Here is an 11,097-nt window from a genome sequence, read left to right as displayed (position 1 = left end):
ATGCAAGAAGTTCATTTGGTGTCCCCCCCGCCATTTCACAAGTTTGTTAAAGCAGCCCGGGGTTTGACTTGCTCGAGGAGCCGCTTGCTCGGGCTCGGGGCTTGTGCCGAGCCCAATCCCTACATTGCAGCGCCACCTGCAGCGGCCGCGCTTCGTGGCAGCCCTGCACATCCCCGCAGCAGGGCGAAACCTTCCCCCCGCCCCCCCCCCCCCCAAAAAAAATAAATAAATAAAAAAAAAGCCCAGGGAGAGCACTGCTGGCCGCAGAGCTTCTTCCTCCAGGTCTTTTTTCACCACTCTCCGTGCCCTGCAGTCTTTTAGGCGTTGGAGGTTTGAGTAACTTCCCCTCCTCTGCTGACACCTGAAAGAACTGGGCTCGCTGTGTGGCTGTCACTGCCCCTGCTGCTCACAAAGGATGTCTTTATCACGCTTTGGAAGGTGGAAATATTAATTGGGAGTTGTTTTACTGCTGTGCATTAGCACTCCCGACACCCCAGGAAGGAATGGGATCAGCTCTGCCCCAAAAGGCAGTTCCCAGTCTGGGTGCTGGCTGTCTGGGCTGTCATGCTATCAGCTTTGCAGCAGTTTTACCAGCTTCAGGATGGGTGATGCTGATACAAAATGAGACAGAAACACTGTGAAAAACCCTTCAGGATAGGAAGAGGCTCACAGGGAAAAGCAGGAAGTTGCCATTCGGCCACCAGCCACTGCCTTGCCCTTCAGTCCAAGCCAATTCCCAATGACAGGTGGAGAAAAAAGCCCTGAAGAGGATCCATCCAACCCTTCGTCCATTTTTCCTTGGTCAAGCATGTCTTTAGTGACTTGGAGCTTGTGCACTGGTTTATTTGAGACCCCCAGGGTCTCAAATTTGAGGCCATTGGTTTGCTGCATGACTTCTGGCCAGTCCCTTTGCTTCCCCACCATCCCTCCCTCACAGGTGTGCTTTTGGGGGTGGTTCCTTAGTAGGCTATTTCTGTGAATAACATCTACACCAGCTATCTCATGTCAAGTCATCACCTGGATTAACGCATTAGGTCACCAGGTGAGCTACAGGGAACTTTCCAGAGTTGTTTCAGAGTTGCCCTGCTCCCATTCATCCCTCCCCATCTCTACATTTCCAGTGCAGGTAGAGCCCATCCTTCTTCCAGGCAGACCCTGGGATAAGAAGGATGCTCATTCCCATGCCCCCTATCCACCCGCACTGGATTTATGATGCGCACAGGGTGACAGCATCATCTGCACCATTTTCCCATCCCATCCACCGTCTCCCTGTCCCAGCCTCCCCCCACCGACTCAGGAGCCATCCCTCCACTCTCCCCCTACCCTCCCCCTTGAAACTCCCCTAGGAACAATTTTTCTTCCTCTCCCTTCAAATATTTGTCGACCATTATCGCCGCCGGTCACACCCAGGCTGTCATTTGTCCAAAGAAAACAGAAGGGGGATGGCCGCAGAAGAGGGGCAGATGGACGGAGGCAGGGTGAAATGAGAGCCAGGGGAGCACTCAGGCCATAATGATAAGGAGAATATAAAACACAGGCTGGGGCTGTCGAATTAAATGAGGGGGGCACATGAGAAGGGCTACTTCAAGCTGCAGGAGACGAGTGAAGGGAATGCTATGGGAGCAGGCAGGTGGAGTGCTACAACCAGAAGCAGTCAGAAAAAAAATCTTTTTTTTTTTTTTTAATTAATTTATTTTATTTTATTTTTTATTTATTTTGGAGGACAATGCAAGAGAGAAGAGAAATCAATCCCTGTTCCAGAGGGCTGGAGAGAAGCAGGGAGGGATAAGGACTGGGAAGGTGTTGGAGGTGGAGGGATGAGATGGAGAAATGGATAAAAGAGGTGGAGGAAAGTGGGCGATGCAGGAGGAGCTGGGAGTACCTGGAAGGAGAGAGCAGAAGGCTGGATGTCAACACGTGTGGCACACGAGGGGCTGCTGGATCCTGCCAGGGAGACGCAGTACTCGAATCGGAGGAAATCCAAAGGAAAACAGGACAGGCTAATGAGGGGAAGGGCCAAATCCAGAGATTAAGGCTTTAATTTCAGATCTGAGAGCCTGGGTTGGGCTGACTGCTCTGATGCTGCTTCCCTGTGACATTGGTCGCTGGGTTCCCAGGGGGTCGGGGAGATGAGGCTCCCATGGGTACCACAAACACAGGAGAGAGGACAGGAGCCGGGTCAGATGCAAAAAGATTGCCCCAGGAAGACCCAGAACTGCCCACGACATGCAGGTGGTGATAAATCTGGAAGGGCATTTCAGACAGAGAGCAGGGAGAGGAAGCACAACACCTACTTTCTAGCCTCCTGAACCTCGCCTCTAATTGCTGATGTCAATCAAAGCTACTTCTGAACTAGGGGTATTTATAAAGCCGCTTTCCTACGTAGCTTTGGCATTTTCCTCGCTCAAAGAATAGCTACCCAGACACCTACTTCCACAAAACTTTTTGGAAGAAGATCATCTGGCTGGCTGTCAAATGTGGCTGAAACTGCCCCAAAACCTGAGGTAGGCACGGATGGACAGCACAGTTGCAAACGGTTTGTTTTGTTAGCACACCAGGCTAAAAGAAAAACAAATGAAAAACAACAACACCACACACACACAAGAGGCAGCAAAGCAAGCCCAGCATTTATGATTTTTTTTTGTTTGTTTCAACTCATGACTTTTTATACAATTGCATGGAAACAGGAGGGAAGAAGAAGGAGGGAGATTAGCCCATATTTTTCAGCATGTGGGGTTGGCAGCACACGTAGAGATACCCACTTAGTGAACGTGGGAGACAGGGAGGGGGAGACGCATAAGCTGATATAGGGATGTTGTGGGAACCCCAGTGAAGAATAGCTATTCTTATATGTCAGCTTCATCACCATGGTATCAGAAAGGAAGAACAGAAGGAGAAATGACAGAAAATGGGGGGGAGTGGAGCAAGACAACTGAAGAAAGAGAAACAGGAAGGGGAAGCAAAAGCTATTTCCCCCATGAATGATATCACCTGATAAATCACCAGTGTGTGGTCACCCTGGTACCCTGAATTTACAGGCAGTATGATGCCATTAGTTCCTTTATGCAGCACCCCTCAAAATGCTCCAACATTCACATCTTAATGCTGAAGTGGGGTTCATTCAACCAGTCCTTCCCTAAAGCTTCAGATATGTATATATATATAAGCATAAATCCATTCTAAGTCCTATTGTTAAAGACAGGACAGCTGCCTTCCCTGCTTTGTTTACTGGTAGGACCTATACAAAATCAGCTTTGTTGCCATCCTGTGCCCAGTGAATTTATCTGCAGTGAAGACGGACCTTGCTGGAAGGCAACTTCAAAGAGCTGTGACCCCTTTGCAGGTCTATAACTTGGCAGTGTAACATCTCAGGAGTGCAAATTATAACTTCCTTTCTTCTAAAAAACTATTTTTCTTGCCCTCCTTTCACCTCCGACTGTACAAAAATTGCCAAGCAACTCAGGATAATGGTCTGTGAAGACTGAGATTCAGCCTTCAGTCATGGCCACTGAGGATGCTTAGGGCCATCACACAAGACACAAGAGGTTTTCCCTCTGCAGAGAAATACCTCTGTACTTTCCATGACGCTCCCACGGATGTTCCCATCACCAATATTTATTTCCTTTCAGAGTCATGCAGAGATTTCCACGTCTCTGCTCTCTCTGGCAACGAGCTCCGCAGGCTAACGAGGCTCCATGGGCATCAGCTGGAAGAAAACACCTTTCAGGTTTGTTCCCTCACCACTTCTTGGGAATATCTCTCTCATTCAGGTGAAGCAAAAAAAGGGCACGACTGATTATTTTGGTTATCTTCCACCACTCTCCCAAACCATCACTTACCCTTTTAAGGGGGCTTCTCATCCCCAACTCCTCCCAAGTCTCTAGTCATCAGCAGTTACTTCTTCCCCACTCCTCTTTTCATCCAGATGCAGCTCTCTGGATGCAAGAGCCGTCTTTGCCTCACAAAGTTGCTCAGCACTTCAGCCAGAGCCATTGAATAAGATGACCCCATGTTGTCTCTTTAAACCCCGGTCATTTTGTACAGCTCCTGGCACCCATGTCTGCGTTAGGGCCCTTGAATTAAATAGCTCAGCTCCATCTCTTTGAAACCATTTGACTTCTCACCCAAGCGACTAGGCATCATCCCTCCCCACCTCCTAACACCTTTTGTGCAAATCCCCACTGAATAAAAGCTGCTGGAAGTGTAAGCTGGCCACATGTGTAACCCTTTGTTATCTGGGGAGCCCCACTGAAATGTACAGAGAGATAATGTTAATGGAGTGATGCGTTTTGTCTGATCTGGAGCTGTCTCTGAAAGATAAATGCCAAGACAAAGCAGAAACATTTAATCAAAAATAAACCACCTCAACGTGTTGTGTATTTTTTTTTCTTCTCCTAAAGAATCAAACCTTGGTCCTGTCATGGCATATTATTTTGCCAGCATTATCTCTGTTATTTCTAAATAATTCCATTTAGTGCTGGTGACGGGTAGGAGGGCTGAGATACAAAATCAAATTAATTAGAGTGACCCAACAAACTTGTGTTTGCACTGCAAGATTCAGCATGGCAGCATATCTAGCAGAGAACAAATTGCATTCAAATTAATTTAAGGGAAATAATTTGGGGCATATCAGGTTTATTTAGGATCAATTTTAATAAGCTAAAATAAAGTCAAGGCAGTGGGTGATACCATCAGCCAGTCAAAAGCCAGCTTTGATAGAGGTTTATACAGCTGAATGACAGTTACTTTCGAAGCCATGATTAGAAAAGCTGTTTTTTGGATTGGCTTGGACAATTAAAAGAGCACCTCAATTACAGCCACTGGAAATATTAGTAATGAATAAATTATCCAGTAGGTTTGACCCTCCCTTCCTTCACATCATTTCCAAATAATTACATTCCTTGCTGCATTTTGAGGCATTGTATTAAATTCACCTGCACTGAAGGATCAGTGAAAGAGGTGAGCCTTGCTCCATTCATTACTCCAGCCCAAATAGCACTGTTGCATGCTCTGATAGACCAGGCGTGAGATTTTGGGGGGTTTTCCAGAACAGGGTTAAATCTGTAGGCATTTTCCAGGACAGCTGAAGAGATACTGTTTCCTCCTGGACACAAGCCCTAATACCCAAGGGATGTACTGCCAGTACCTCTTTATTAGCCTGATTTAAGAGTTGTCTTCATCCTTTCCCTATTACCCTTTACCTAGCAGGGGACCAGCAGCTGATGGCCAATATTCGGAGGTACATGTCTCTTACCACTTCAGCCAAATGAGGTTGTGATTGCAAATGGTACATGCCAGGACATAAGACATTATAGAAATTTAAAGGCTGCTCACTGATTTATGGCTCTTTAATCAAGGGCTTTTAGCATTTAATTAAAAAGTTACAGGAGTTGTCTTTATTTCTGAAAAATCTGCCTATGGCTGGGGTAATTGGACAACATGAAGCTCGATATATTCCACATGTCCTAGGACTGCAGCCTTCTCTAGAGCAGAGACAGGGAGGATGGGCAGCAGCAGAAATAAAATACAGCTTTTTCTTATGGCTTTAAGATTCTGAAGCAATTCAAGGTGATAAATTAAATGACTTTATTTTCAAGGAGCGTGAGGAACCGTGAAAGGCTCATCAGAAGATCATGCTAAAGATGCAACAAGCAGCGTCTTGCAAAGAAAATGCACCATGCAGCAGAAAGAAGGGTCAAAAAAAAAAAAAAAAAATTGGTGACCAAGGATGAATCTGTCTCACTCCTCATCCCTCCTGCAGCCCTGCATGCTGCAGCCCTGTCAGGTGGGAGAGCTCTCCAAATTTCTGCTGGCTTTGGGAAGAGAGAAGATTTGTGTGAGGGTCATTCACCTACAAGGTGATCATTCCTGGCACCCACCTTGGGCAGCACCCTGCTCCATGTGTCCCCCTTGCTAACACCCAGTGACTGTCAAAAAAAATGCCTGAATATTCCCCAAAAGGCTAAAAAGTTTTCACTTATTTTTCTGCTGAGCATCAAAGGAGGCTGAGATGTGTCTCTTAAATGTAAACATCACTGGTTAAATGAGATGAATCCTACCCTGTGACTGAAGTAGCAGGAGAAAAATGACTATGTGGGCTTCTTGCTGGGACACCTTGTTCACTGTTCCTACTCAGTGAACATTTCATGATTTCTAAAGAGCAGAAAAGCACCAAAGGAGAGATGGAGACACACACCAGTGTACCTGCTGCTAGGTGGTTCATAAACTCAGGTCTCCCACAGTCACAGGCTGAAAAAGGACTTTTACCGTTGCCAAAACAGCCCAGGAAGAAATTCCATTTTTTTTTCTGACAATTTTATTACATGCCTGAAATAAAACCATCTGCCAGTTTAATCTCATTCACATGCTGTGTGGTGGAGATGGATCAGGAGGGCTTAGCTTTGCCTTGGCAGGCTGGTGACCTTGAGATGGGAGCATGTCTCTATCTCCACTCCTGCTCCTCTCAAGTCTGATCTTAGTTTGGGAGCTCTTTGCACCAAGGACTGCCTCTCATTACGTGTGTGGGTGCTGCCTGGAAGAACAGAGTAGTGATTCTGGTTGTGGCCTCTCCAGCTCCTCTAGTACAAATAATAATTTTCATTCCATCTATTCTTTTGTTTGCTACTGATCTATATTAAACAGTTGGTGATTACTACATTTATGGGTGATTATTGCACTTATGCTGTGTTAAATCTAAATGTTTGTTTATCTTTATGTGGTCTCTGTGTATGTTTGCATGGCTTTTAACTTTATGTATTGCAGAGTTCCTTAATTATAAAATCAATAAATTTTTTAAACTTATGACTATCACATAGATAGAAACCCACACAGCATCCATGTCTGTATGCAACAATGATTCTTATCTTGTGCCTGTGGCAGTATAATATCTCAGCTTCAGGAATCAGTAGACTTTTTTTTTTTTTTTTTTTTTTTTTTTTGTGCTCATAGCAATTAATTCTTTGTTAGCTTGGCTCATTCTCTGTTTCTCATCAAGACCGTCCTCTTGCAAGCTGTTCTTCTCAGGCGGACTCCCACCTCCCTGGAGGCTTGTTGACTTCAAGTTAAAGTCACTGGGTGATGATGCCTTTTGAGTCAAGGCTTGTAGAAGAGGGCCCAGTCCTCAGTTCAGCTACAGGATCCTGCCTGACATTGGTCAAGTCACCTGAGATACATCCACACCACAGAGTAGCACCATTATAGATGTGTTGGCTCTTCTGATTTCTGCCTCCCCCTACCCAAAGGGAGATTACAGGGGAAATAGAATCCCAGAACCACAGAATATCCCAGTTGGAAGGCACCCACAAGGATCAATGAGTCCAAATCATGGCTCCACATAGGACCACCCAAAAACAAAGCCTATGTCTCAGGGTGCTCTCCAAACACTTCTTGAACTCTGTCAGGCTTGGTGCCATGACCACATCCCTGAGCAGCCTGTCCCAGTGCCCGACCACCTCTGGGTGCAGAACCTTTCCCTAACCCCCAGCCTGACCCTGCCCTGTCCCAGCTCCATGCCATTCCCTCGGGTCCTGTCGCTATCCCCAAACTCTTCTCACAGATCCAGAATGAATGAAGAAGAGACAATGCTAACAGCTGCAACAAGGAAAAGTCCAGTTACTTGTAAGGAAAAAAATCTTCACAGAGTGGCTGAGCATGGGACAGCTGCCTCAAGGCTGTTGAATCTCTGTCAGAGGAGATTTTCAGCACTTGACTGGACAAGGGCCTCAGCAACCTGATCTAACTTCAGAGCTGTCCCTGCTTTGACCAGGGGATGGGCTGAAAGCCTGGAGAAATTCTTTCCTACGCTCCTCTGATCCTGCTGGAAGGCCTGAGAGCTCAGGTGGAGCCAGCAGAGGCCTTCCCGCACCAGGCCTCGCTGTGTGGCACATGCACATCTCCTAGCTCCTGTCCCTCCATCTTGGTGCACACAACTCCTTGATGATAAAGGCGTTAAACAGGATGGGCCCTGGTACTCTGCTTTTCACCAGCTTCGAGGCAGGGTGCAACACTTTGAGCCCAGACACTCAGCCAAATATTTAACCATCCAGATGACCGCTCATTCAGCCTACGATGTCCTAACTAGTCCTCAAGCCCCCACAAACTCCTTGCATCACAGCTGTCCTTGGCAAAGATTTCCACAGCCTTGTTTTCAAGCAGTATAACATCACAGATGGCTTCTATGTGTTTTGTTTGCTTTTTATTTGTTTGTTTTGTTTATGCTGGGGGTGGTAACCAAAGCAGGGCATTAAAGCATGTCCTGCAATGACATACCTCAGAGTATGCACTCAGAGAAAAGGAGCTACTCTTTGTTTGTAATCCATGCAAGCGAAGAGAGAAAAGAAGTCCTGTTTGGGTCACCAAGGACAATTCTTGCCCACATTACATTCTACATCCACAGTCTTCTGAAGAAACTGACCAAGGGAGCTTAGGCATGGCCTCAAGTCTCACTCTAGTGCAATGTTCAGGAGGCAGAAAGTTCATGAGCAAATTCTTCACAAATGTGCCAGGACACAATTCCAAAACATCCACCAAGTTATTTGACTGGGGGAGGTAGAAGACATTGCTGCACACCCTGTCCTGGAAAGAGGGGGTTCTTTATTAGGGCTTTTGGGGCAGTACTTGGGGCCATAGGTAGAAAAAGATCTGTTGCTTGCCTTAGGCGGCTGGCAGCAACTGGTACTACCAGAAAAGTGTTCATCAGCCCTAGCATGCAATGTGTTGAGAAAATGGATCAGAGAAGAGGCAGCTCTTATGTGCACAAAAGGCTGGTTTTACAGAAGGGGAGCATGTCTTGGTGAGACAGTATTATTTTCCCATTGTCAAACTAGGAAATAGGCTGAGCTGAACATCAAAGTCATCTCTCCATCATTCTGAGGACAATACACAATACTTCAAGCAGATGTTTTCTTTATGTGGATGCTGCTCTTACTATTGCTTCACCTGGCTCTGCCTCAGTTTCCTCCCATATCATTGTAGTAACGTGAGTGTGTTACAATCATCAATATTTTTTCATCACTACCAAGAGCCCCGAAGTTCCTTCAGACAATTAAAACATATGAATTGATAAATACATCAAGGGATGCCTGCTGCCCGGCACTCACTGCCTCCTGCCGTTGATGAGGATCTGAAAACCTCCCATGGAGGCAGGAGCTGTGGCCGCTCATGTAAACACAAGCTAATCAACAACCGGCATTAAAAAAGTGTAGTCAGGTGATGACCCCAATTTCTTTTATTCCAGGCTATATTTCTCAAGCAGTGGCTTGCAGCAGCTCTTACAGTTTCTTTCTTTGCCACTTACATCTAATTAGGATCCGTGCTCAGAAGGAGCAGAAGCATCTGTAATTAAACCAAACTGCAGCGCCAGGAGTGAGCAGTGGGGAAGAGTTCTCTCATGCTGCTGAATGCAGCAATTTTTGGCGTGGCTGGAGGCCGGGACTTCAGTGGGAAAACACCACCAAGGCTCCTGCAGTGGACAAAGAGCTGGCAGGAGTCCTAGAAATGCACGTCAACGGGGACATGCACTCCTTTCCAAAGTGCTGCCCATGGGATGGGCCTGGAGTGGGGGTCCCAGCATTGCCTGCAATGGCATGACTGGGATTTCTGTAGGGTCCCATGCGTGGGCATAATCAAGATGCAGACCTGCACCAAGCTGTGCCCATCATTTAGCGAAGTTATTTTACCAATTTTCAGGAGGCAACTATAGAGAAGGAAGGAAAAGCCGTGCTTGGACCAAAATTAAACCCATCTGTAAAGGAGATATTTAACCCAGTATAAATGTACTCCATATCTGCACAGGTAGCTTGCCCATCAGCAGAAGAAAATTAGTCATTTCAAAATCGTATTTGGGAATATGCACATTTAAGATCAGCCTGGATAATGTATTTACTATATCCCATATTTAATCACAACAGTTAAACCCATAGGATATACAGACACAAATATGTTAAATCTCATGCTGACTTGCCTGAGATCAGGCAGATGATCTGCAGAATTGTTTTTTTTTTTAAAAAAAAAAAGAAAGAAAAAAAAAAAAAGAAAGAGAGAAATAAAAGAAAAAATAAAAGAAATCACTTAACATCCAAAATTTACTTGGTGTCAGCATGCACCCCTCAATCCATCCAGCACCAACTTGAAGTTACCTTTTTCATGTCAAATCAGGAGCAGCAAGGGGTTATAACTGCTGCTCTTGGCTAAGATGAAAACCAGAGACAGAGAGTCCCAGATCCCATTGCAATTCTAGGGAAAACGTAGGAGCATAATTGATGTCCAAAAGCAGTCTGTGGATGTAAGCCCATTCTTTGAGCTGAAGCCAGCAAGTCAGGTGTTGCAGGGTCTCTGTGGCCATGTGTGGTCAGAAATGTAATATTACATCTCATTGGAAAACCTTGATGGGTTGTAATTTTGTTACGGCATTAAAACACACCAGTGGCGGAGGCATCCCAGGGATGGTGTAATTCGAAAAAGACACATTCCAGCAATGATGGGTTTTTCCTTTGAAAGAAAAGCTGGTCTTAATGTTTTCAATTATTTTTCATCCAGTTGCTGCCCTAGTATGATGTGGGGTTTTAAATATGGGCAGGAAATAATTTCAAAGGGGACCTTAAATGTATGTTTATGTAATAAAATATGTATAAATGCAGACCACAAGAAATGGACTGCAAAGCACTGCATGGAGCTAATTCCACCAAGAGAAGGAGCCAGCAAGTTCACCCACACACTTTATAAGGTCAGTGCAATCCCTCCCCAGGACTTGTTTGCTTGTAAATAACCACAGCCTGACTATTTTGCTGCATCAAATCCCACGTCTTCTACATGGCAATTGATATCAGGCTAAAAGCTTTACAGCAAGTAGCCTGGTTTCCCTCATCCAAAGGGGAAATGTGGCCTCCTGAACATGCAACAGGAATCCAGGACCTCTGATTTTCCTGGGCACTGGAAGAAGTCAGAAGTTCTGGGTGACATTGGGAAAGGCATCTCCAGCTCCAGCCTGCCTCCTTCTGCAATAGCTGGAAGGAAATGTTTAACATAACTCAACCCACACTGTTTTAAGAAGTCAATCCAGGAAGATATTTGAGGTTTTGATAATTTTCCAAAGGCAAG

Source organism: Oxyura jamaicensis, chromosome 1 (genome assembly GCF_011077185.1).
Source record: "Oxyura jamaicensis isolate SHBP4307 breed ruddy duck chromosome 1, BPBGC_Ojam_1.0, whole genome shotgun sequence".
NCBI lineage: Eukaryota > Metazoa > Chordata > Aves > Anseriformes > Anatidae > Oxyura > Oxyura jamaicensis.
The sequence above is the reverse complement of the archived record's forward strand: the minus strand, read 5'-3'. Positions refer to the sequence as shown.